Source organism: Phalacrocorax aristotelis, unplaced genomic scaffold (assembly GCF_949628215.1).
Source record: "Phalacrocorax aristotelis unplaced genomic scaffold, bGulAri2.1 scaffold_98, whole genome shotgun sequence".
NCBI classification, from domain to species: Eukaryota; Metazoa; Chordata; class Aves; order Suliformes; family Phalacrocoracidae; genus Phalacrocorax; species Phalacrocorax aristotelis.
This window is the reverse complement of record NW_027441162.1, coordinates 58,061-81,090: the sequence shown is the minus strand read 5'-3', so window position 1 is coordinate 81,090 and position 23,030 is coordinate 58,061.

The window sequence follows — 23,030 nt, the reverse complement described above, 5'->3', positions numbered from 1 at the left end:
TACTGGCATGGAACGGGGATGTATTGGGATGTACAGGAACAGAACTGGAATGTACAGCAATGTATTGGCATGTACTGGGAGCGAACTGGGATTTACTGGGATGTACTGGGAGGAAACTGGGATGTACTGGGAGGAAACTGGGATATACTGGGAGGAAACTGGGATATACTGGGAGGCATTGGGAGGGAAGTGGGTGTCAACTGGGACATTCCAGTTTCCTCCCAGTACATACCAGTTCCCTACCAGTGCAGCCCAGTACATCCCAGTTCCCTCCCAGTCCGTCCCAATCCCCTCCCAGTACATCCCAGTTCCCTGCCAGTATGTCCCAGTACATCCAAGTTCCCTCCCAGTACATACCAGTTCCCTCCCCGTACATCCCAGTTCCCTCACAGTACATCCCAGTTCCCTCACAGTTCCCTCCCACTACATCCCAGTACATCCCGGTACATCCCAGTTCCAACCCAGTACATCCTACTACATACCAGTTCCCTCCCAGTTGACTCCCAGTACATCCCACTACTTCACAGTTCCCTCCCAGTACATCCCAGATCCCTCCCAGTCCCTCCCAGTACATCCCAGTTCCCTCACAGTTCACACGCAGTTCACTCCCAGTTCCATTCCAGTACATCCCAGTACATGCCAGTTGCCTCCCAGTTTCCTCTAAGTACATCCCAGTACTTCAAAGTTCCCTCCCAGTACATCCCAGTTCCCTCACAGTACATCCCAGTACTTCACAGTTCACTCCCACTACATCCCAGTACGTCCCAGTTCCCCCTTGGTACATAACACTTCCCTCCCAATACATCCAAGTTCCCTCCCAGTACATCCCAATCCCCTCCCAGTACATCCCAGTTCCCTGCCAGTATGTCCCCAGTACATCCCAGTTCCCTCCCAGTACATACCAGTTCCCTCCCAGTACATACCAGTTCCCTCCCAGTTCCCTCCCACTACATCCCAGTACATCCCAGTTCCCTCCCAGTACATACCAGTTCCCTCCCAGTTCCCTCCCAGTACATCCCAGTACATCCTGGTACATCCCAGTTCCCACCCAGTACATCCTACTACATACCAGTTCCCTCCCAGTTCACTCCCAGTACATCCCAGTACTTCACAGTTCCCTCCCAGTACATCCTAGTACGTCCCAGTTCCCCTCAGTACATAACACTTCCCTCCCAGTACATAACAGTACATCCCAGTGTCCTCACAGTACGTCCCAGTTCCCTCCCAGTACATCCCAGTTCCCTCCCAATTCCTTCCCAGTACATAACAGTTACCTCCCAGTACATCCCAGTACATCCTAGTAGATCCTGGTACATCCCAAATCCCTGCCAGTTCCACCTGGTACAACCCAGTACAAGCCTGTACATCCTAGTTCCTCCACGGTACATCCCAGGGCATCCCGGCACATTGTAGTGCCTCCCAGTACATCCCAGCTCCCTCCCAGTACTGGGAGGGAACTGGGATGTACTGGGATGTAATGGGACGGAACTGGGATGTATTGGGAGGCACTGGGAAAGAAGTGGTAGTGAACCGGGAGGGAATTGGGATGTACGGGGATGAACTGGTAGGAAACTGGGATGTACTGGAATGTACGGCGATGTATTGGCATGTACTGGGAGCGAGCTGGGATTTACTGGGATGTACTGGGAGGAAACGGGGATATACTGGGAGGAAACGGGGATATACTGGGAGGAAACGGGGATATACTGGGAGGAAAGTGGGTGTCAACTGGGACATTCCAGTTTCCTGCCAGTACATACCAGTTCCCTACCAGTGCAGCCCAGTACATCCCAGATCCCTCCCAGTCCCTCCCAGTACATCCCAGTTCCCTCACAGTACATCCCAGTTCCCTCCCAGTTCACACACAGTTCACTCCCAGTTCCATTCCAGTACATCCCAGTACATGCCAGTTGCCTCCCAGTTTCCTCTAAGTACATCCCAGTACTTCAAAGTTCCCTCCCAGTACATCCCAGTTCCCCCTAAGTACATCCCAGTACTTCACAGTTCCATCCCAGTACATCCCAGTACGCACCAGTTCCCCTCTGTACATAACACTTCCCTCCCAGTACATAACAGTACATCCCAGTGTCCTCACAGTACGTCCCAGTTCCCTCCCAGTACATCCCAGTTCCCTACCAGTACATCCCAGTTCCCTCCCTGTTCCTTCCCAGTACATAACAGTTACCTCCCAGTACATCCCAGTACATCCTGGTACATCCCAAATCCCTGCCAGTTCCACCCGGTACAACCCAGTACAAGCCTGTACATCCTAGTTCCTCCACAGTACATCCCAGGGCATCCCCGCACATTGTAGTGCCTCCCAGTACATCCCAGCTCCCTCCCAGTACTGGGAAGGACCTAGGATTAACGGGGAGGGACCTGGGATGTACTGGGAGGGACCTGGGATATACTGGGATGTAATGGGACGGAACTGGGATGTATTGGGAGGCACTGGGAAAGAAGTGGTAGTGAACCGGGAGGGAATTGGGATGTACGGGGATGAACTGGTAGGGAACTGGGATGTACTGGCATGGAACGGGGATGTATTGGGATGTACAGGCACGGAACTGGAATGTACTGCGATGTACTGGGATGTACTGGGAGCAAACTGGGATTTACTGGGATGTACTGGGAGGAGACTGGGATATACTGGGAGGCACTGGGAGGGAAGTGGGTGTCAACTGGGACATTCCAGATTCCTCCCAGTACATCCCAGTTCCCTACCAGTGCATCCCAGTACATCCCAGATCCCTCCCAGTCTGTCCCAGTACATCCCAGTACATCCCAGTTCCCTCACAGTTCACACACAGTTCACTCCCAGTTCCATTCCAGTACAGCCCAGTACATGCCACTTTCCTCCAAGTAAATCCCAGTTCTCTCCCACTACATCCAAGTTCCCTCCCACTTCCCTCTAAGTACATCCCAGTACTTCACAGTTCACTCCCAGTACATCCCAGTTCCCCCTCGGTACATAACAGTCCCCTCCCAGTACACCCCAGTACATCCCAGTTCCCTCCCAGTATGTCCCACTACATCCCAGTTCCCTCCCAGTATGTCCCACTACATCCCAGTTCCCTCCCAGTCCATCCCAGTTCCCTCCCAGTAAATCCCAATTCCCAACACTTTCCACCCAGTACATCCCAGTTCCCTCCCAGTACATACCAGTTCCCTCCCAGTACATCCCAGTACTTCACAGTTCCCTCCCAGCACATCCCAGTACGTCGCAGTTCCCCTCAGTACATAACACTTCCCTCCCAGTACATCCCAGTACATCCCAGTAGATCCTGGTACATCCCAAATCCCTGCTAGTTCCACCCGGTACAACCCAGTACAAGCCTGTACACCCTACTTCCTCCACGGTACATCCCAGGACATCCCAGCACATTGTAGTGCCTCCCAGTACACCCCAGTTCCCTCCCAGTACATCCCATTACATTCCAGTGCCCTCCCAGTACATCCCACTTCCATCCCAGTTCCCTCCCAGTACATCCCAGTTCCCTCCCAGTACATCCCAGTTCCCTCCCAGTACATCCCAGTTCCCTCCCAGTACATCCCAGTTCCCTCCCAGTACATCCCAGTTCCCTCCCAGTACATCCCAGTTCCCTCCCAGTACATCCCAGTTCCCTCCCAGTACATCCCAGTTCCCTCCCAGTACATCATCCCAGTTCCCTCCCAGTACATCCCAGTACTTCACAGTTCCCTCCCAGCACATCCCAGTACGTCCCAGTTACCCTCAGTACATAACACTTCCCTCCCAGTACATACCAGTACATCCCAGTTCCCTACCAGTTCCTTCCCAGTACATAACAGTTACCTCCCAGTACATCCCAGTACATCCTGGTACATCCCAAATTCCTGCCAGTTCCACCCGGTACAACCCAGTACAAGCCTGTACATCCTAGTTGCTCCACACTACATCCCAGGACATCCCACGACATTGTAGAGCCTCCCAGTACGTCCCACTTCCCTCCCAGTACAACCCAGTAGATCCTGGTACGTCCGCGTTCCCCGCACTGTACGTCCCCGTTCCCCGCACTGTACTGGGAGGGACAACCGAGCCTGCGCAGTGACTGACGTAGGGAACGAGCAAGTTTGTACCCATCACTAGACAAGACAATAATGACTATGTATGAGTATGTGAAATTTTCATCTATAAATTGTACGGGAAAGGTGCGTGAGGTACGCACGCCAGGAGGAGCGATCCCCCGTGCATCCGGCGCCGCGAATAAAGAATGCCTGCTCTTTAATACTAAATTGGTGTTGAGGAGTTGTTTCCGATTTTAACGCGTTTTTCGGTAACACAGGGAGTCAGATCAAGAGAGCCAGAGAACAACAAAACACCGACAGGCTACAGGACAGAGCAGGAGGAATAAAAAAAAAAAAAAAACGAGCCAGAGCCAGGCAGAGAGAGGCGGAGAAAGAAAAAGGAGCCACAGGCTACAGGACAGAGAGAGGGAGGACTGAAAAGACGGGGAGGCAGGGAGCCACTCAGAGCGAGACGGAGAAAGAAGGTGCGGGGGGGGCGCAAAAAAAAATAGTTTTGCAGCAGGTAAGGAAAGAGAGGGGGCCGGGGGAGAGACAGGGAGGGCCCAGGACGCACAAGAGAGGCAACGGGGCCCCAGTGGCCCAGGACTCACCGCGACTCTCGCTCTCAGCGCTGCTGGCACAATTTAGCCGTTCAGATGCTTCTTTCCCCTCCTCTCCTCCCTGCCTCTTCTGCAGCTCCAGACTCTAGGCCGTCCTCCACCTGAAGAGAATACGTGGGTGTCTTACAGCTCTTACCAGATGAGGCTTCCTAGGCACGTAGCCTAGCTTGCTCGTCCACTACACGCCCGTACCCAACTCCGGGTTACGCGTACAGACCCTACGGTGCACGTTGGTGGCCTGGCCCGCTGCGGGCTATGAAGGGGGATCCTTCCTCCCCCACCTGCATGGACAGGCTCTCTCTTGCCTGCGGCAGGAAGGCAGCTGGCAGCCAGAGCACCTTCAGTTTCTTCTTCTTTACCTTTCGTTGGCGTCTCCAGCTTCAGCCGAGGCAGCTCCTGTCTGCAGCCGGGAAGGGCTTTGTCTATCCCTTTTCGGCCCTGCGCTGCGAGTACGGCGAGGACGGGCAGAGAGAAGCCACGCGAGCCTGAGACGGCCGCAGGCAACGGCATCCCCGGGGGAAGGACAGACAACCACGTCCTCAGCACGGTCTCTGGGAGAGGGAAAGAAGAAACAGCGACCGTCATTACCGTCGATCGACCCTGGCCAAAGCCTCTCCTTCCGCAGGGGCTTCTGGACACACCGCTCCCTCCCCACGCTACTGCTAAGGGCCCCTGCGCCAAGGGGGAATCCAGTGCGCTTGAGGGACGGCTTGCTGCCTTCACGACAGGGCCTGGGGGCGGCCTAAGGCTATGCAGCACGCTTATGGGGAGGTGCCGGAGCTGGGGGCAGGCGCACGGGGCAAGGGGGGCCAGGGGAGGCTGAGCGGGACCTCCGGTGGTCCGGGGAGGCGGCCATCATCTGCGCCCTGGGCACGGGGAAAAGGTCATCGTCCTCCTCCTTTCCCTCTTCCCTTCTGTCAGCTCCCGGGGAACTCACCGCTTCTCAGGAAGCGGCCGCACCCGCAAGCCCCCAGTAATCAACACGAATCCAACCCCAAAAATACACCTCGCGTACCGTACGCGCCACGGCCGTCCGGCACCCGAGCGCCGGAAGACCGCGCCTCCCGCCATGCCCGGCGAACCACGTGACAGGGCCGGCAGCCACTGCGCCAGGAATACAGCTCCCGGCATGCTCTGCGGCACAACCCGGCCGCCCGGCAGCTGCAAGGACTACAGCTCCCGGCATGCTCTGCGGCACAACCCGGCCGCCCGGCGGCCGGTTTGATGCGGAGCCACCCAGCATCCCTGCGAGCACAGCTGCAGGCGCAACAGCAGTTACGCAGCCACAACTAGGCACTAAACAAAGGCTTTCCAACACTGGAGGTCTAGAACAGGTAGACATTAGCACAGAAGCACAAGGGGCTCCGTCACCCTGCACAAATCTCCCCGTGCCTACACACGCACACGTTCAGAAGTTAGTTATCAGAAAACGCCCGACTCAGCCATTTGCCACAGTCACGAGACTCACGACATGATAACACGACATGACACGCGAGGTGGGCTCAGAGTTTTAAGGCAAGAAATACCTCCCACGCCCCCCACCCGAGATCTTTCAGGGTCCACACCTGCCATCGCCCCGCACCAAACCTACCCGGCCAAAGGCTTTCAGGTGGCCCGAAACACTGTACACAGAAAATAACCAGGGACAGACCTGCATTGTTCGGAAGCGAACGATGCCCGACCGGGGCTCCTCTGCGGGGCACGGAGCCCCCCGGCCCCGCCCGGAGACACACACCCGCCCCCCGCTGCCCGAACTCACCCACCAGCGCTCTCCGGCCCCCGGACACGGCCGCGCTGCTCTCTCAGGCGGCTGCCGCAGGCGAGGCTCGGGCACCGCCAGGCCTCCAGGCGTCCCGAGGGGCTGCCGGCCACCGCAGGGGATGGCTGCCGGCGGCCGGACCGCCGCGGCGCTCCCCGCCCAGCTCCGAGCAGGCTCCGCCGGCCGCGGGCTTCCCACGCCGGGCCGCAGAGGGGCCCCGGCACCGCACAGGGACGCCTCGCGACCCGGCCGCCACACGCACCGGCCCTTCGGCCTCCACACGCACCGCTCCCGCCCCCGCTCCGACGCGCCGCGCACGCGCCACCGGAAGCCCGAGCCCCGCGGGGCGGCCCTTAAAGGGCGGCCGGAAGGAACGGCCCCCACCGGCCCCGCCACCGCGCCCAGCCGGTGAGCGCCAGCGCCCCCTGCTGGCCGGGCCGCGCTCAGCTCGCGAGGGCGCCGAGGGCCGGGCGGGGCGGGACGCGCCGGCTCGGGGCCAGCGCCTTCTCGGGGCGAGCGGGAAACCCCTGCGGGCCCCGGTCACGGCCGGGCACAGCCGCGCGCCCTCCGAGAGCTGCTGAACGGGGCTGCCGCTCGTGACACATACCGAGCCGTCTGCGACGGGAGCGGGCAGAGGAGGAAGGGGCCGGCGGCCGCGGGGCCCTGGCCCCAGGCGGGGGGGGGGGGCTGGGGCCCGGGGGGCCGCCCCCCTCCTCACAGTTCCCTCACAGTTCCCTCACAGTTCCCTCACAGTTCCCTCACAGTTCCCTCACAGTTCCCTCACAGTTCCCTCACAGTTCCCTCACAGTTCCCTCACAGTTCCCTCACAGTTCCCTCACAGTTCCCTCACAGTTCCCTCACAGTTCCCTCACAGTTCCCTCACAGTTCCCTCACAGTTCCCTCACAGTTCCCTCACAGTTCCCTCACAGTTCCCTCACAGTTCCCTCACAGTTCCCTCACAGTTCCCTCACAGTTCCCTCACAGTTCCCTCACAGTTCCCTCACAGTTCCCTCACAGTTCCCTCACAGTTCCCTCACAGTTCCCTCACAGTTCCCTCACAGTTCATCCCATGGACGGAACCGGGACCTACTGTGAGGCACTGGGAAAGAAGTGGGAGGAAGCCGGGACAGACCAATATAGCCCAGTATGGACTAGACCAATATAGCCCAGTATGGACTGGAGGGAACTGCGAGGGAACCACGAGAGAACCCCACAGAACAAACCATGGGGCACGAGAAGGCAGAGAATTAAGAATTAGGGACAGGGAGCCAGAAAAAAAAAAAGAAAAAAACCAAAGGGAGACAGAGAGCAAAAGGAATCGCAATGCGTACGGAGAGAAGAGAGAAACAATTCTAGCATAGGGTCACGGGGGAGCCAGGGACAGCAAGATGGAGAAAGGACAGAAGCTACAGGCTACAGGGCAGAGAGGGAAGAATTAATGAATAGACACAGAGAGCTGGGCAGAAAGACATGGAGAAAGGCTAAAGATCACACGGCCTACAGGGAAGAGAGAAGAGAGGGAGGAATTTTAAAAACAGGGGCAAGAAGCCAGAGAGAGGGAGAGAGAAGCAACAATAAAATGGGGACAAGCCACAGGGCAGCGAGGAGGGAATCAATGAATAAGAACACGAGACCAAAGAGAACACAATGTAGAATGGAAAAAAGGAACAGCGGCCTACAGGGAAGGAGGAATTAAAGATCAGGGACTGGGAGGCAGACAGAGACACATGAAGAAACAAGTGAAAAAAAAGAAAAAAACAAACCAACAGCAATGGGCTACAAAGACAGAGAGGGAGGAAATGAGGAAATAAAACGTCGCAGCAAGGAGCTGGACAGAGAGAGATGAGGACAAACAAATAGCACGGGTCCACGTGACAGAGAACGTGGAATTAGAACACAGAGAGAGGGAGCCGGACAGAGAGAGAGGCCGAGAGAAACATCTAGACAGGCTACAGCGGGCAGAGGCAGGAATTAAAACCTAGGGACAGGGAGCTGGACAGAGAGAGATGGAGGTCACAGGGAACAGCGGTGGCTGCAGGAAGAACAGGAATTCATGAATAGGGAAAGGGAGCTGGACAGAGAAGAACTCAGAAAGGCAAGAACAGTAGCAGGGTACAGAGCAGAGAAGACAAATTAAAAAGCACGGGGGGAGCGTTGAGGCAGACAGAGAGAGATTAAGAAAAAAGTCACGGGCTACGTGGCAAAGCAGGAGGAATTCAGAAACGAGGATGGGAACCAAGGGAGAGTGTGCTGGTGAAGGATAACGGGCATTAAAAGTGAGGGACGGGGAGCTGGGAAAAGCGAGGCAGAGAAAAACAGAATCACAGAGAGAATCACACAAAGCCAAAAAAGAAGAAACTGAACAACAGGAACAGGTGTAACCAAAGCGATGAAATCAACCAACCAGAGACAGTGTTCCATTACGGGAACATGGAGCGTACCAATCAGCGCACCTGTCGATCTGCATTTTAGTCCCTAGGCGATCGTTAATGTCAGCAGAACAACAGACAACATGCTTCTGTCAGAAAAGGATGACAAAACGCGGTTTCGCTTAGCGGACTGAGAAAACTAGCCAAGACTGCCAAGAGTAAGAGCCGAGAAGCTAAAAGGTAATTCCGGCAGGGGGAGATCGCGACCACCGACTCACAGACCACCACCGACCCAAGTAACACCACCTACTCAGAAGAGAACAACGGAAGAGGACAACCGAGCCTGCGCAGTGATTGACATACGGAACGAGCAAGTTTGTACCCATCGCTAGACAAGACAATAATGACTATGTATGAGTATGTAAAATTTTCATCTACAAATTGTACAGGAAAGGTGCGTGAGGTACGCACGCCAGGAGGAGCGATCCCCCGTGCATCCGGCGCCGTGAATATAGAATGCCTGCTCTTTAATACTAAATTGGTGTTGAGGAGTCGTTTCCGATTTTAACGCGTTTTTCGGTAACAGTTTTGGCACCCCAGGTGGGAACCTGCTTTTGAATCTCGACGGATCCGTGGGATCGTGGGACCTGCAGCCGGCCCCGAGGAATTCTCCGGGAGAGCTTCCGATCCCCGGGCCAGAGAATTCTGAGCAAGATCCCCTGGATTGAGGTAAACAAGGCATTCTTTGAAGAAGAAACTTAGGTAGAATAATACGTGGGGTTAGTTTCCCACATAGGATAGGATAGCGGGTTTGAGTCCCACAGGCCTGCCCGTAAGGCGCGGCGAAAGCCACGCAGGGTCGGGGCCAAGAGGTGCCTCGGTTGGTAAGTCTCTGCTAGGCGAAAGCCTGTGGAGCGGGACCCGAGGGTAGGGGAGTCTTCAACAGGGGGTTGAAGTCTCCAGGGATATCTAGCAGGGGGCTACAGATCCCAGTGGCAGATTTCCAGTGAGACCTCTAACGGGGGTTGGAGTCCCTCTGACTAGTATTTGTGATAGTGCACTATCACAACTACTAGTCGACTGGGAGACGGGAGCATTACTGAGTAGGAAACCTATCCCACAGAGAACACCTTTGCGATGTATTTTGAAGCACTGGAAAGACGTCGGGGGCGGTGACCCACTAACTCGGAAACCATTAATTGAATATTGCAATCATTGGTGGCCAACGTATCAATTGGAAGGTGGGCACAAATGGCCAGAACACGAGACATTGCAATATCGTACCATCTTGCAATTAATGTTGTTTTGTAAAAAGGGAAGGCAAACGGGAAGAAGTGGCATATGTTGATTTGTTCTTTACACCGTGGAATCATCCCGAGCAGCAGAAACAGCGTGAGGTATGTCCACAAGATTCTACGGCAATGTTTCTGAAAAGAGGAAAACGTGGTGAGAACTTGAAAGAGTGTTGCTCTACTTGTGATACTGGATACTTCGCTTGATGAAACTGACAAGAAAATAGTATGGAATACAGCCAGAAGGCAGGTGCAGGGAGCACATGCTAACGGGAATTTACAGAGAACAATGAATAAGAATTTTCCATCTACAAATCCCGAGTGGGACCCTAATCAGCCAGGACCCAGGGGAATGTTGACTAGATGTCAGAGAGAGATTTTATTTGGAGTAAGACAAGCAATGCCAAAAGCAATAAATTGGTCAAAATTTATGAAGTGAGACAAGAATTAAGTGAGTCCCCTTCAGCCTTTATGGAAAGACTGAAGGTGACCACCAGAAAATATACTCATTTGAACCCAGAAAAACCAGAAAAAGCAATTCAGCTGGTCTCTATATTCATAAGACAATCAGCCCCAGATGGGGGCGGGGGGAGAGAAAACAACCTTCAGAAACTAGAACAACCTGAATCCAGAGATCTGGGTTAAATGCTTGAAGTAGCTCGGCATGAAGGAGACCAGGGGAATCAACCCTAGCTGAACACCTGGTTACACTGAAGCTACGGAATGAAGAAATAGAATTTTTGGTAGATACGGGAGCCACTTATTTGGTATTGAATACACGTGAAGAGAAATTTGATCATAAATCAGTAGATGTTGCTAGCGCAACAGGGCAAAGAAAAATTAGCCCCTCTCAGAGCCATTAAAGTTTAAATTGGAGAAGCAATGGGCAACTCACCAGTTTCTGCATATGCCTGAATGTCCACTGCCTCTGTTATGACGAGATCTATTAGGTCAATTAGATGCTCAAGTAACTTTTAAAGATGGAGAGATTAAATCACTAATACCAGAATCAAAAGCCACAGAGGCGAGAGCGTTTATGTTACAGGATTCCTCCAGGGAGGAACGGGTTCCCGAGGAAGTGGAAAACGTAGTAATTCCTTTGGTTTGAGCGAGCGGAGCTCCGGAGCAATCTAAGTGGGCAGAGCCGGTAAAAGTAACCTTAAAGCCTGGAGCCAAGCCCGTAAGACAAAAACAATACCCTATTAAGCGAGAGGCTCGAAAAGGATTACAGAAGTTAATTATAAAATTTTTCAGAATATGAGCTTTTAGTGGAATGTGAATCAGAATATAGTACTCCTGTGTCGCCAGTAAAGAAATCTAGAGGCAAAGAGTATTAGCTAGTTCACGATTTAAGGGCTATAAATCAGGTGGTCCAAGATATACATCCGGTAGTAGCTAATCCATACGCTTTACTGACCTCTTTTAAAGGAGGAGCATAAATGGTTTACTGTACTAGATTTGAAGGACGCCTTCTTTTGCATACCTCCAGGCATAAAAAGTCAAAGCCTATTTGCTTTGGAATGGGAAAGCCCCACCACAGAATGAAAGACACAGCTACCATGGACCGTACTTCCACAAGGATTTAAAAATAGTCCTACGATACTTGAGACTCAGCTGGCAAAAAAAAATTAGAGATATAGAAAAAACAGAACCCAGGGAGAGGCATCTTGTTACAGAATGCGGATGACATTCTGATAGCGGCACAAAGTAAAGAAAAATGTTTTGAAATTTTTAAATTTTCTCGGCCAAGGAAGATGCGGAGTTTCCAGAAACAAAACCCAAATAGGAAAAGAAGCAGCCATTTATTTAGGATTTGAAATATCTCAAAGACAAAGACAATTAGAAAGTGAAAAGAAAGAAACTATTTGTCAAATTCCCGAACCTAGCAGCCCGAAGGAACTGAGAGCTTTTCTGAAAACAATGAAATAGCATCAGCTCTGGATTCTGAACTATAGACTGTATGTAAAACCATTATTTGAGGCATTGAAAGACTCAAAAGGATAAATATTTAACCTGGATGCCCAGATGCCAAACGGCATTCAAAGAACTGAAAAGAGCCTCGATGATGGCCCCTGCATTAGGCCTACCTGATTTCGCTAAACCTTTTGAGTTGTTTGTCCACGAAAGACAACATTTAGCCCTTGGAGTGCTGACACAGCGACTGGGAACCTGGAAGAGACCTGTGGGCTACTTCTCCAAACAACCTGACCACGCGAGTAAAAGATGGCCTAGGTGTTTACGGGCAGTAGCAACAACAGCGCTGCCGATCCGGGAAGCCCCAAAGTTAACAATGGGACAGAAGATGACAGTATATGTCCCGCACATAGCGGTGACTGTTTTAGAACAAAAGGGGGGTCGTTGGCTATCCCTTAGCAGAATGTTGAAATATCAAGTTGTTCTGTTAGAACAAGACGATGTGGAATCGAAGACTACTGCTATACTGAATCCTGCTATGTTTTTAACAACAGAAAACCTTACGGACAATTTCGAACACGATCGCTTGCTAACTATTGAACAAGTCTATTCCAGCAGACCAGACCTGAGACACAAACCTCTGGGAAAATCCTGATCTGGAGTTGTTTACAGATGGAAGAAGCTCTGGGCGAGAAGAGAAGCGAATGGCCGGATATGCTGTCGTTATCGCCGCCGAGGGAACGGAGTCAGGGGTGCTGCCTGCAAACACCTCAGCACAGAAAGCAGTATTGGTAGCATTGAAGCGAGCTCTGCGAATGGCAGAAGGACAAAGGATAAATATCTAGACTGATTCCAAACGTGCATTTGGTGTGATCCACGACCATGGAGCTATTGGGAAGGAGAAAGGACTGCCATCAGCCCAAGAATCATCAATACAGCATAAAGAAGAAATTCTCCAACTTCCGGAAGACGTGCAGAAACCAAAAGAAGTGGCGGTAAAGCGTTGCAAAGCTCATCAATTTGGCCAGACGGCTGTAAACATAAGCAAACGACTGACCGATAAAGCTGCAAAGAGGACTGCAGAGCAAGGTATCCTTGCACTAGTACCAGTAAAACAGATCAGAATTCCAAAGTTGAAACCGAGATATAATAAATTGGATGAGCAATTAGCAGAACAATTGGAAGCATCACAAAACACAGAGAGATGGTAGGTAACACCAGAAAAACAAGTAATAACAACAACCACCCCACAAGTTATGACAGAACTTGCAAAAGAAAACCATGAGCAAACACATTAGGGTGTAGGCGCTACGGTTTTGAGTTTAAAAACATCTGTAGCGTGTGTAGGCACGACAAGAATAGTTAAACCCATAGTAGCTAAGTGTCCAATCTGTCCTAGAAATAATCCCCTGAACCAAAGGAAACAACCTTTAGGAGTAACAAAACAAAAAATTCTCCCGGAAATTATTAGCAAATTAAGTTCTCTGAGTTACCCAGACAAAATAGATAGAGCAGTATTTGTCAGTGCTGATTGACAAATTTTCTAGATGGCCAGCAGCTTTCTCGTGCTGCACCGACAAAGCTAGAGTAGTAGTTAAGACGTTGCTGAAGGAAATAATACCAAGATTTAGAGTGCCAACGGGAATGTCCTCTGATAGAGCACCACATTTTTTTGCAGAGGTACTTCAACAAATTAATAAAATTTTGGGTAGAAAATGGGACCTGCATACACCCTGGAGACCACAATCAAGTGAAAAATTTCAGAACATGAAGCAAACACTAAACTGACATAGTGGAATATTATTGATCTAGGATGGAAGTATTGAGAAAATTATTATTTCAGAACTTCCAAACAGGGGAAATGTAACCAAAGTGATGAAATCAACCAGAGACGGTGTTCCATTACGGGAACATGGAGCGTACCAATCAGCGTATCTGTCGATCTGCATTTTAGTCCGTAGGCGATCATTAATGCGAACAGAACAACAGACAACGTGCTTCTGTCAGAAAAGGATGAAAAAACGCTGTTTCGCTTAGCGGACTGAGAAAACTAGCCAAGACTGCCAAGAGTAAGAGCCGAGAAGCTAAAAGGTAATTCCGGCAGGGGGAGATCGCGACCACCGACTCACAGACCACCACCGACCCAAGTAACAGAAGAGAACAACGGAAGAGGACAACCGAGCCTGCGCAGCGATTTACATACGGAACGAGCAAGTTTGTACCAATCAGCAGACAGGACAATAATGAATATGTATGAATACGTAAAACATTGATCTACAAATTGTACGGGAAAGGTGCGTGAGGTACGCACGCCAGGAGGAGCGATCCCCCGTGCATCCGGCGCCGCGAATAAAGAATGCCTGCTCTTTAATACTAAATTGGTGTTGAGGAGTCGTTTCCGATTTTAACGCGTTTTTCGGTAACACAGGGAGTCAGATCAAGAGAGCCAGAGAACAACAAAACACCGACAGGCTACAGGACAGAGCAGGAGGAATAAAAAAAAAAAAAAACGGAGCCAGAGCCAGGCAGAGAGAGGCGGAGAAAGAAAAAGGAGCCACAGGCTACAGGACAGAGAGAGGGAGGACTGAAAAGACGGGGAGGCAGGGAGACACTCAGAGCGAGATGGAGAAAGAAGGTGCGGGGGGGGGGCGCAAAAAAAAAAGTAAATTTTGCAGCAGGTAAGGAAAGAGAGGGGGCCGGGGGAGAGACAGGGAGGGCCCAGGACGCACAAGAGAGGCAACGGGGCCCCAGTGGCCCAGGACTCACCGCGACTCTCGCTCTCAGCGCTGCTGGCACAATTTAGCCGTTCAGATGCTTCTTTCCCCTCCTCTCCTCCCTGCCTCTTCTGCAGCTCCAGACTCTAGGCCGTCCTCCACCTGAAGAGAATACGTGGGTGTCTTACAGCTCTTACCAGATGAGGCTTCCTAGGCACGTAGCCTAGCTCGCTCGTGCACTACACGCCCGTACCCAACTCCGGGTTACGCGTACAGACCCTACGGTGCACGTTGGTGGCCTGGCCCGCTGCGGGCTATGAAGGGGGATCCTTCCTCCCCCACCTGCATGGACAGGCTCTCTCTTGCCTGCGGCAGGAAGGCAGCTGGCAGCCAGAGCACCTTCAGTTTCTTCTTCTTTACCTTTCGTTGGCGTCTCCAGCTTCAGCTGAGGCAGCTCCTGTCCGCAGCCGGGAAGGGCTTTGTCTATCCCTTTTCGGCCCTGCGCTGCGAGGACGGCGAGGACGGGCAGAGAGAAGCCACGCGAGCCTGAGACGGCCACAGGCAACGGCATCCCCGGGGGAAGGACAGACAACCACGTCCTCAGCACGGTCTCTGGGAGAGGGAAAGAAGAAACAGTGACCGTCATTACCGTCGATCGACCCTGGCCAAAGCCTCTCCTTCCGCAGGGGCTTCTGGACACACCGCTCCCTCCCCACGCTACTGCTAAGGGCCCCTGCACCAAGGGGGAATCCAGTGCGCTTGAGGGACGGCTTGCTGCCTTCACGACAGGGCCTGGGGGCGGCCTAAGGCTATGCAGCACGCTTATGGGGAGGTGCCGGAGCTGGGGGCAGGCGCACGGGGCAAGGGGGGCCCGGGGAGGCTGAGCGGGACCTCCGGTGGGCCGGGGAGGCGGCCATCATCTGCGCCCTGGGCACGGGGAAAAGGTCATCGTCCTCCTCCTTTCCCTCTTCCCTTCTGTCAGCTCCCGGGGAACTCACCGCTTCTCGGGAAGCGGCCGCACCCGCAAGCCCCCAGTAATCAACACGAAGCCAACCCCAAAAATACACCTCGCGTACCGTACGCGCCACGGCCGCCCGGCACCCGAGCGCCGGAAGACCGCGCCTCCCGCCATGCCCGGCGAACCACGTGACAGGGCCGGCAGCCACTGCGCCAGGAATACAGCTCCCGGCATGCTCTGCGGCACAACCCGGCCGCCCGGCAGCCGCAAGGACTACAGCTCCCGGCATGCTCTGCGGCACAACCCGGCCGCCCGGCGGCCGGTTTGATGCGGAGCCACCCAGCATCCCTGCGAGCACAGCTGCAGGCGCAACAGCAGTTACGCAGCCACAACTAGGCACTAAACAAAGGCTTTCCAACACTGGAGGTCTAGAACAGGTAGACATTAGCACAGAAGCACAAGGGGCTCCGTCACCCTGCACAAATCTCCCCGTGCCTACACACGCACACGTTCAGAAGTTAGTTATCAGAAAACGCCCGACTCAGCCATTTGCCACAGTCACGAGACTCACGACATGATAACACGACATGACACACGAGGTGGGCTCAGAGTTTTAAGGCAAGAAATACCTCCCACGCCCCCCACCCGAGATCTTTCAGGGTCCACACCTGCCATCGCCCCGCACCAAACCTACCCGGCCAAAGGCTTTCAGGTGGCCCGAAACACTGTACACAGAAAATAACCAGGGACAGACCTGCATTGTTCGGAAGCGAACGATGCCCGACCGGGGCTCCTCTGCGGGGCACGGAGCCCCCCGGCCCCGCCCGGAGACACACACCCGCCCCCCGCTGCCCGAACTCACCCACCAGCGCTCTCCGGCCCCCGGACACGGCCGCGCTGCTCTCTCAGGCGGCTGCCGCAGGCGAGGCTCGGGCACCGCCAGGCCTCCAGGCGTCCCGAGGGGCTGCCGGCCACCGCAGGGGATGGCTGCCGGCGGCCGGACCGCCGCGGCGCTCCCCGCCCAGCTCCGAGCAGGCTCCGCCGGCCGCGGGCTTCCCACGCCGGGCCGCAGAGGGGCCCCGGCACCGCACAGGGACGCCTCGCGACCCGGCCGCCACACGCACCGGCCCTTCGGCCTCCACACGCACCGCTCCCGCCCCCGCTCCGACGCGCCGCGCACGCGCCACCGGAAGCCCGAGCCCCGCGGGGCGGCCCTTAAAGGGCGGCCGGAAGGAACGGCCCCCACCGGCCCCGCCACCGCGCCCAGCCGGTGAGCGCCAGCGCCCCCTGCTGGCCGGGCCGCGCTCAGCTCGCGAGGGCGCCGAGGGCCGGGCGGGGCGGGACGCGCCGGCTCGGGGCCAGCGCCTTCTCGGGGCGAGCGGGAAACCCCTGCGGGCCCCGGTCACGGCCGGGCACAGCCGCGCGCCCTCCGAGAGCTGCTGAACGGGGCTGCCGCTCGTGACACATACCGAGCCGTCTGCGACGGGAGCGGGCAGAGGAGGAAGGGGCCGGCGGCCGCGGGGCCCTGGCCCCAGGCGGGGGGGGGGGGGCTGGGGCCCGGGGGGCCGCCCCCCTCCTCACAGTTCCCTCACAGTTCCCTCACAGTTCCCTCACAGTTCCCTCACAGTTCCCTCACAGTTCCCTCACAGTTCCCTCACAGTTCCCTCACAGTTCCCTCACAGTTCATCCCATGGACGGAACCGGGACCTACTGTGAGGCACTGGGAAAGAAGTGGGAGGAAGCCGGGACAGACCAATATAGCCCAGTATGGACTAGACCAATATAGCCCAGTATGGACTGGAGGGAACTGCGAGGGAACCACGAGAGAACCCCACAGAACAAACCATGGGGCACGAGAAGGCAGAGAATTAAGAATTAGGGACAGGGAGCCAGAAAAAAAAAAAGAAAAAAACCAAAGGGAGACAGAGAGCAAAAGGAATCGCAATGCGTACGGAGAGAAGAGAGAAACAATTCTAGCATAGGGTCACGGGGGAGCCAGGGACAGCAAGATGGAGAAAGGACAGAAGCTACAGGCTACAGGGCAGAGAGGGAAGAATTAATGAATAGACACAGAGAGCTGGGCAGAAAGAGATGGAGAAAGGCTAAAGATCACACGGCCTACAGGGAAGAGAGAAGAGAGGGAGGAATTTTAAAAACAGGGGCAAGAAGCCAGAGAGAGGGAGAGAGAAGCAACAATAAAATGGGGACAAGCCACAGGGCAGCGAGGAGGGAATCAATGAATAAGAACACGAGACCAAAGAGAACACAATGTAGAATGGAAAAAAGGAACAGCGGCCTACAGGGAAGGAGGAATTAAAGATCAGGGACTGGGAGGCAGACAGAGACACATGAAGAAACAAGTGAAAAAAAAGAAAAAAACAAACCAACAGCAATGGGCTACAAAGACAGAGAGGGAGGAAATGAGGAAATAAAACGTCGCAGCAAGGAGCTGGACAGAGAGAGATGAGGACAAACAAATAGCACGGGTCCACGTGACAGAGAACGTGGAATTAGAACACAGAGAGAGGGAGCCGGACAGAGAGAGAGGCCGAGAGAAACATCTAGACAGGCTACAGCGGGCAGAGGCAGGAATTAAAACCTAGGGACAGGGAGCTGGACAGAGAGAGATGGAGGTCACAGGGAACAGCGGTGGCTGCAGGAAGAACAGGAATTCATGAATAGGGAAAGGGAGCTGGACAGAGAAGAACTCAGAAAGGCAAGAACAGTAGCAGGGTACAGAGCAGAGAAGACAAATTAAAAAGCACGGGGGGAGCGTTGAGGCAGACAGAGAGAGATTAAGAAAAAAGTCACGGGCTACGTGGCAAAGCAGGAGGAATTCAGAAACGAGGATGGGAACCAAGGGAGAGTGTGCTGGTGAAGGATAACGGGCATTAAAAGTGAGGGACGGGGAGCTGGGAAAAGCGAGGCAGAGAAAAACAGAATCACAGAGAGAATCACACAAAGCCAAAAAAGAAGAAACTGAACAACAGGAACAGGTGTAACCAAAGCGATGAAATCAACCAACCAGAGACGGTGTTCCATTACGGGAACATGGAGCGTACCAATCAGCGCACCTGTCGATCTGCATTTTAGTCCCTAGGCGATCGTTAATGTCAGCAGAACAACAGACAACATGCTTCTGTCAGAAAAGGATGACAAAACGCGGTTTCGCTTAGCGGACTGAGAAAACTAGCCAAGACTGCCAAGAGTAAGAGCCGAGAAGCTAAAAGGTAATTCCGGCAGGGGGAGATCGCGACCACCGACTCACAGACCACCACCGACCCAAGTAACACCACCTACTCAGAAGAGAACAACGGAAGAGGACAACCGAGCCTGCGCAGTGATTGACATACGGAACGAGCAAGTTTGTACCCATCGCTAGACAAGACAATAATGACTATGTATGAGTATGTAAAATTTTCATCTACAAATTGTACAGGAAAGGTGCGTGAGGTACGCACGCCAGGAGGAGCGATCCCCCGTGCATCCGGCGCCGTGAATATAGAATGCCTGCTCTTTAATACTAAATTGGTGTTGAGGAGTCGTTTCCGATTTTAACGCGTTTTTCGGTAACAGTTTTGGCACCCCAGGTGGGAACCTGCTTTTGAATCTCGACGGATCCGTGGGATCGTGGGACCTGCAGCCGGCCCCGAGGAATTCTCCGGGAGAGCTTCCGATCCCCGGGCCAGAGAATTCTGAGCAAGATCCCCTGGACTGAGGTAAACAAGGCATTCTTTGAAGAAGAAACTTAGGTAGAATAATACGTGGGGTTAGTTTCCCACATAGGATAGGATAGCGGGTTTGAGTCCCACAGGCCTGCCCGTAAGGCGCGGCGAAAGCCACGCAGGGTCGGGGCCAAGAGGTGCCTCGGTTGGTAAGTCTCTGCTAGGCGAAAGCCTGTGGAGCGGGACCCGAGGGTAGGGGAGTCTTCAACAGGGGGTTGAAGTCTCCAGGGATATCTAGCAGGGGGCTACAGATCCCAGTGGCAGATTTCCAGTGAGACCTCTAACGGGGGTTGGAGTCCCTCTGACTAGTATTTGTGATAGTGCACTATCACAACTACTAGTCGACTGGGAGACGGGAGCATTACTGAGTAGGAAACCTATCCCACAGAGAACACCTTTGCGATGTATTTTGAAGCACTGGAAAGACGTCGGGGGCGGTGACCCACTAACTCGGAAACCATTAATTGAATATTGCAATCATTGGTGGCCAACGTATCAATTGGAAGGTGGGCACAAATGGCCAGAACACGAGACATTGCAATATCGTACCATCTTGCAATTAATGTTGTTTTGTAAAAAGGGAAGGCAAACGGGAAGAAGTGGCATATGTTGATTTGTTCTTTACACCGTGGAATCATCCCGAGCAGCAGAAACAGCGTGAGGTATGTCCACAAGATTCTACGGCAATGTTTCTGAAAAGAGGAAAACGTGGTGAGAACTTGAAAGAGTGTTGCTCTACTTGTGATACTGGATACTTCGCTTGATGAAACTGACAAGAAAATAGTATGGAATACAGCCAGAAGGCAGGTGCAGGGAGCACATGCTAACAGGAATTTACAGAGAACAATGAATAAGAATTTTCCATCTACAAATCCCGAGTGGGACCCTAATCAGCCAGGACCCAGGGGAATGTTGACTAGATGTCAGAGAGAGATTTTATTTGGAGTAAGACAAGCAATGCCAAAAGCAATAAATTGGTCAAAATTTATGAAGTGAGACAAGAATTAAGTGAGTCCCCTTCAGCCTTTATGGAAAGACTGAAGGTGACCACCAGAAAATATACTCATTTGAACCCAGAAAAACCAGAAAAAGCAATTCAGCTGGTCTCTATATTCATAAGACAATCAGCCCCAGATGGGGGCGGGGGGAGAGAAAACAACCTTCAGAAACTAGAACAACCTGAATCCAGAGATCTGGGTTAAATGCTTGAAGTAGCTTGGCATGAAGGAGACCAGGGGAATCAACCCTAGCTGAACACCTGGTTACACTGAAGCTACGGAATGAAGAAATAGAATTTTTGGTAGATACGGGAGCCACTTATTTGGTATTGAATACACGTGAAGAGAAATTTGATCATAAATCAGTAGATGTTGCTAGCGCAACAGGGCAAAGAAAAATTAGCCCCTCTCAGAGCCATTAAAGTTTAAATTGGAGAAGCAATGGGCAACTCACCAGTTTCTGCATATGCCTGAATGTCCACTGCCTCTGTTATGACGAGATCTATTAGGTCAATTAGATGCTCAAGTAACTTTTAAAGATGGAGAGATTAAATCACTAATACCAGAATCAAAAGCCACAGAGGCGAGAGCGTTTATGTTACAGGATTCCTCCAGGGAGGAACGGGTTCCCGAGGAAGTGGAAAACGTAGTAATTCCTTTGGTTTGAGCGAGCGGAGCTCCGGAGCAATCTAAGTGGGCAGAGCCGGTAAAAGTAACCTTAAAGCCTGGAGCCAAGCCCGTAAGACAAAAACAATACCCTATTAAGCGAGAGGCTCGAAAAGGATTACAGAAGTTAATTATAAAATTTTTCAGAAATGAGCTTTTAGTGGAATGTGAATCAGAATATAGTACTCCTGTGTCGCCAGTAAAGAAATCTAGAGGCAAAGAGTATTAGCTAGTTCACGATTTAAGGGCTATAAATCAGGTGGTCCAAGATATACATCCGGTAGTAGCTAATCCATACGCTTTACTGACCTCTTTTAAAGGAGGAGCATAAATGGTTTACTGTACTAGATTTGAAGGACGCCTTCTTTTGCATACCTCCAGGCATAAAAAGTCAAAGCCTATTTGCTTTGGAATGGGAAAGCCCCACCACAGAATGAAAGACACAGCTACCATGGACCGTACTTCCACAAGGATTTAAAAATAGTCCTACGATACTTGAGACTCAGCTGGCAAAAAAAAATTAGAGATATAGAAAAAACAGAACCCAGGGAGAGGCATCTTGTTACAGAATGCGGATGACATTCTGATAGCGGCACAAAGTAAAGAAAAATGTTTTGAAATTTTTAAATTTTCTCGGCCAAGGAAGATGCGGAGTTTCCAGAAACAAAACCCAAATAGGAAAAGAAGCAGCCATTTATTTAGGATTTGAAATATCTCAAAGACAAAGACAATTAGAAAGTGAAAAGAAAGAAACTATTTGTCAAATTCCCGAACCTAGCAGCCCGAAGGAACTGAGAGCTTTTCTGAAAACAATGAAATAGCATCAGCTCTGGATTCTGAACTATAGACTGTATGTAAAACCATTATTTGAGGCATTGAAAGACTCAAAAGGATAAATATTTAACCTGGACGCCCGGATGCCAAACGGCATTCAAAGAACTGAAAAGAGCCTCGATGATGGCCCCTGCATTAGGCCTACCTGATTTCGCTAAACCTTTTCAGTTGTTTGTCCACGAAAGACAACATTTAGCCCTTGGAGTGCTGACACAGCGACTGGGAACCTGGAAGAGACCTGTGGGCTACTTCTCCAAACAACCTGACCACGCGAGTAAAAGATGGCCTAGGTGTTTACGGGCAGTAGCAACAACAGCGCTGCCGATCCGGGAAGCCCCAAAGTTAACAATGGGACAGAAGATGACAGTATATGTCCCGCACATAGCGGTGACTGTTTTAGAACAAAAGGGGGGTCGTTGGCTATCCCTTAGCAGAATGTTGAAATATCAAGTTGTTCTGTTAGAACAAGACGATGTGGAATCGAAGACTACTGCTATACTGAATCCTGCTATGTTTTTAACAACAGAAAACCTTACGGACAATTTAGAACACGATCGCTTGCTAACTATTGAACAAGTCTATTCCAGCAGACCAGACCTGAGACACAAACCTCTGGGAAAATCCTGATCTGGAGTTGTTTACAGATGGAAGAAGCTCTGGGCGAGAAGAGAAGCGAATGGCCGGATATGCTGTCGTTATCGCCGCCGAGGGAACGGAGTCAGGGGTGCTGCCTGCAAACACCTCAGCACAGAAAGCAGTATTGGTAGCATTGAAGCGAGCTCTGCGAATGGCAGAAGGACAAAGGATAAATATCTAGACTGATTCCAAACGTGCATTTGGTGTGATCCACGACCATGGAGCTATTGGGAAGGAGAAAGGACTGCCATCAGCCCAAAAATCATCAATACAGCATAAAGAAGAAATTCTCCAACTTCCGGAAGACGTGCAGAAACCAAAAGAAGTGGCGGTAAAGCGTTGCAAAGCTCATCAATTTGGCCAGACGGCTGTAAACATAAGCAAACGACTGACCGATAAAGCTGCAAAGAGGACTGCAGAGCAAGGTATCCTTGCACTAGTACCAGTAAAACAGATCAGAATTCCAAAGTTGAAACCGAGATATAATAAATTGGATGAGCAATTAGCAGAACAATTGGA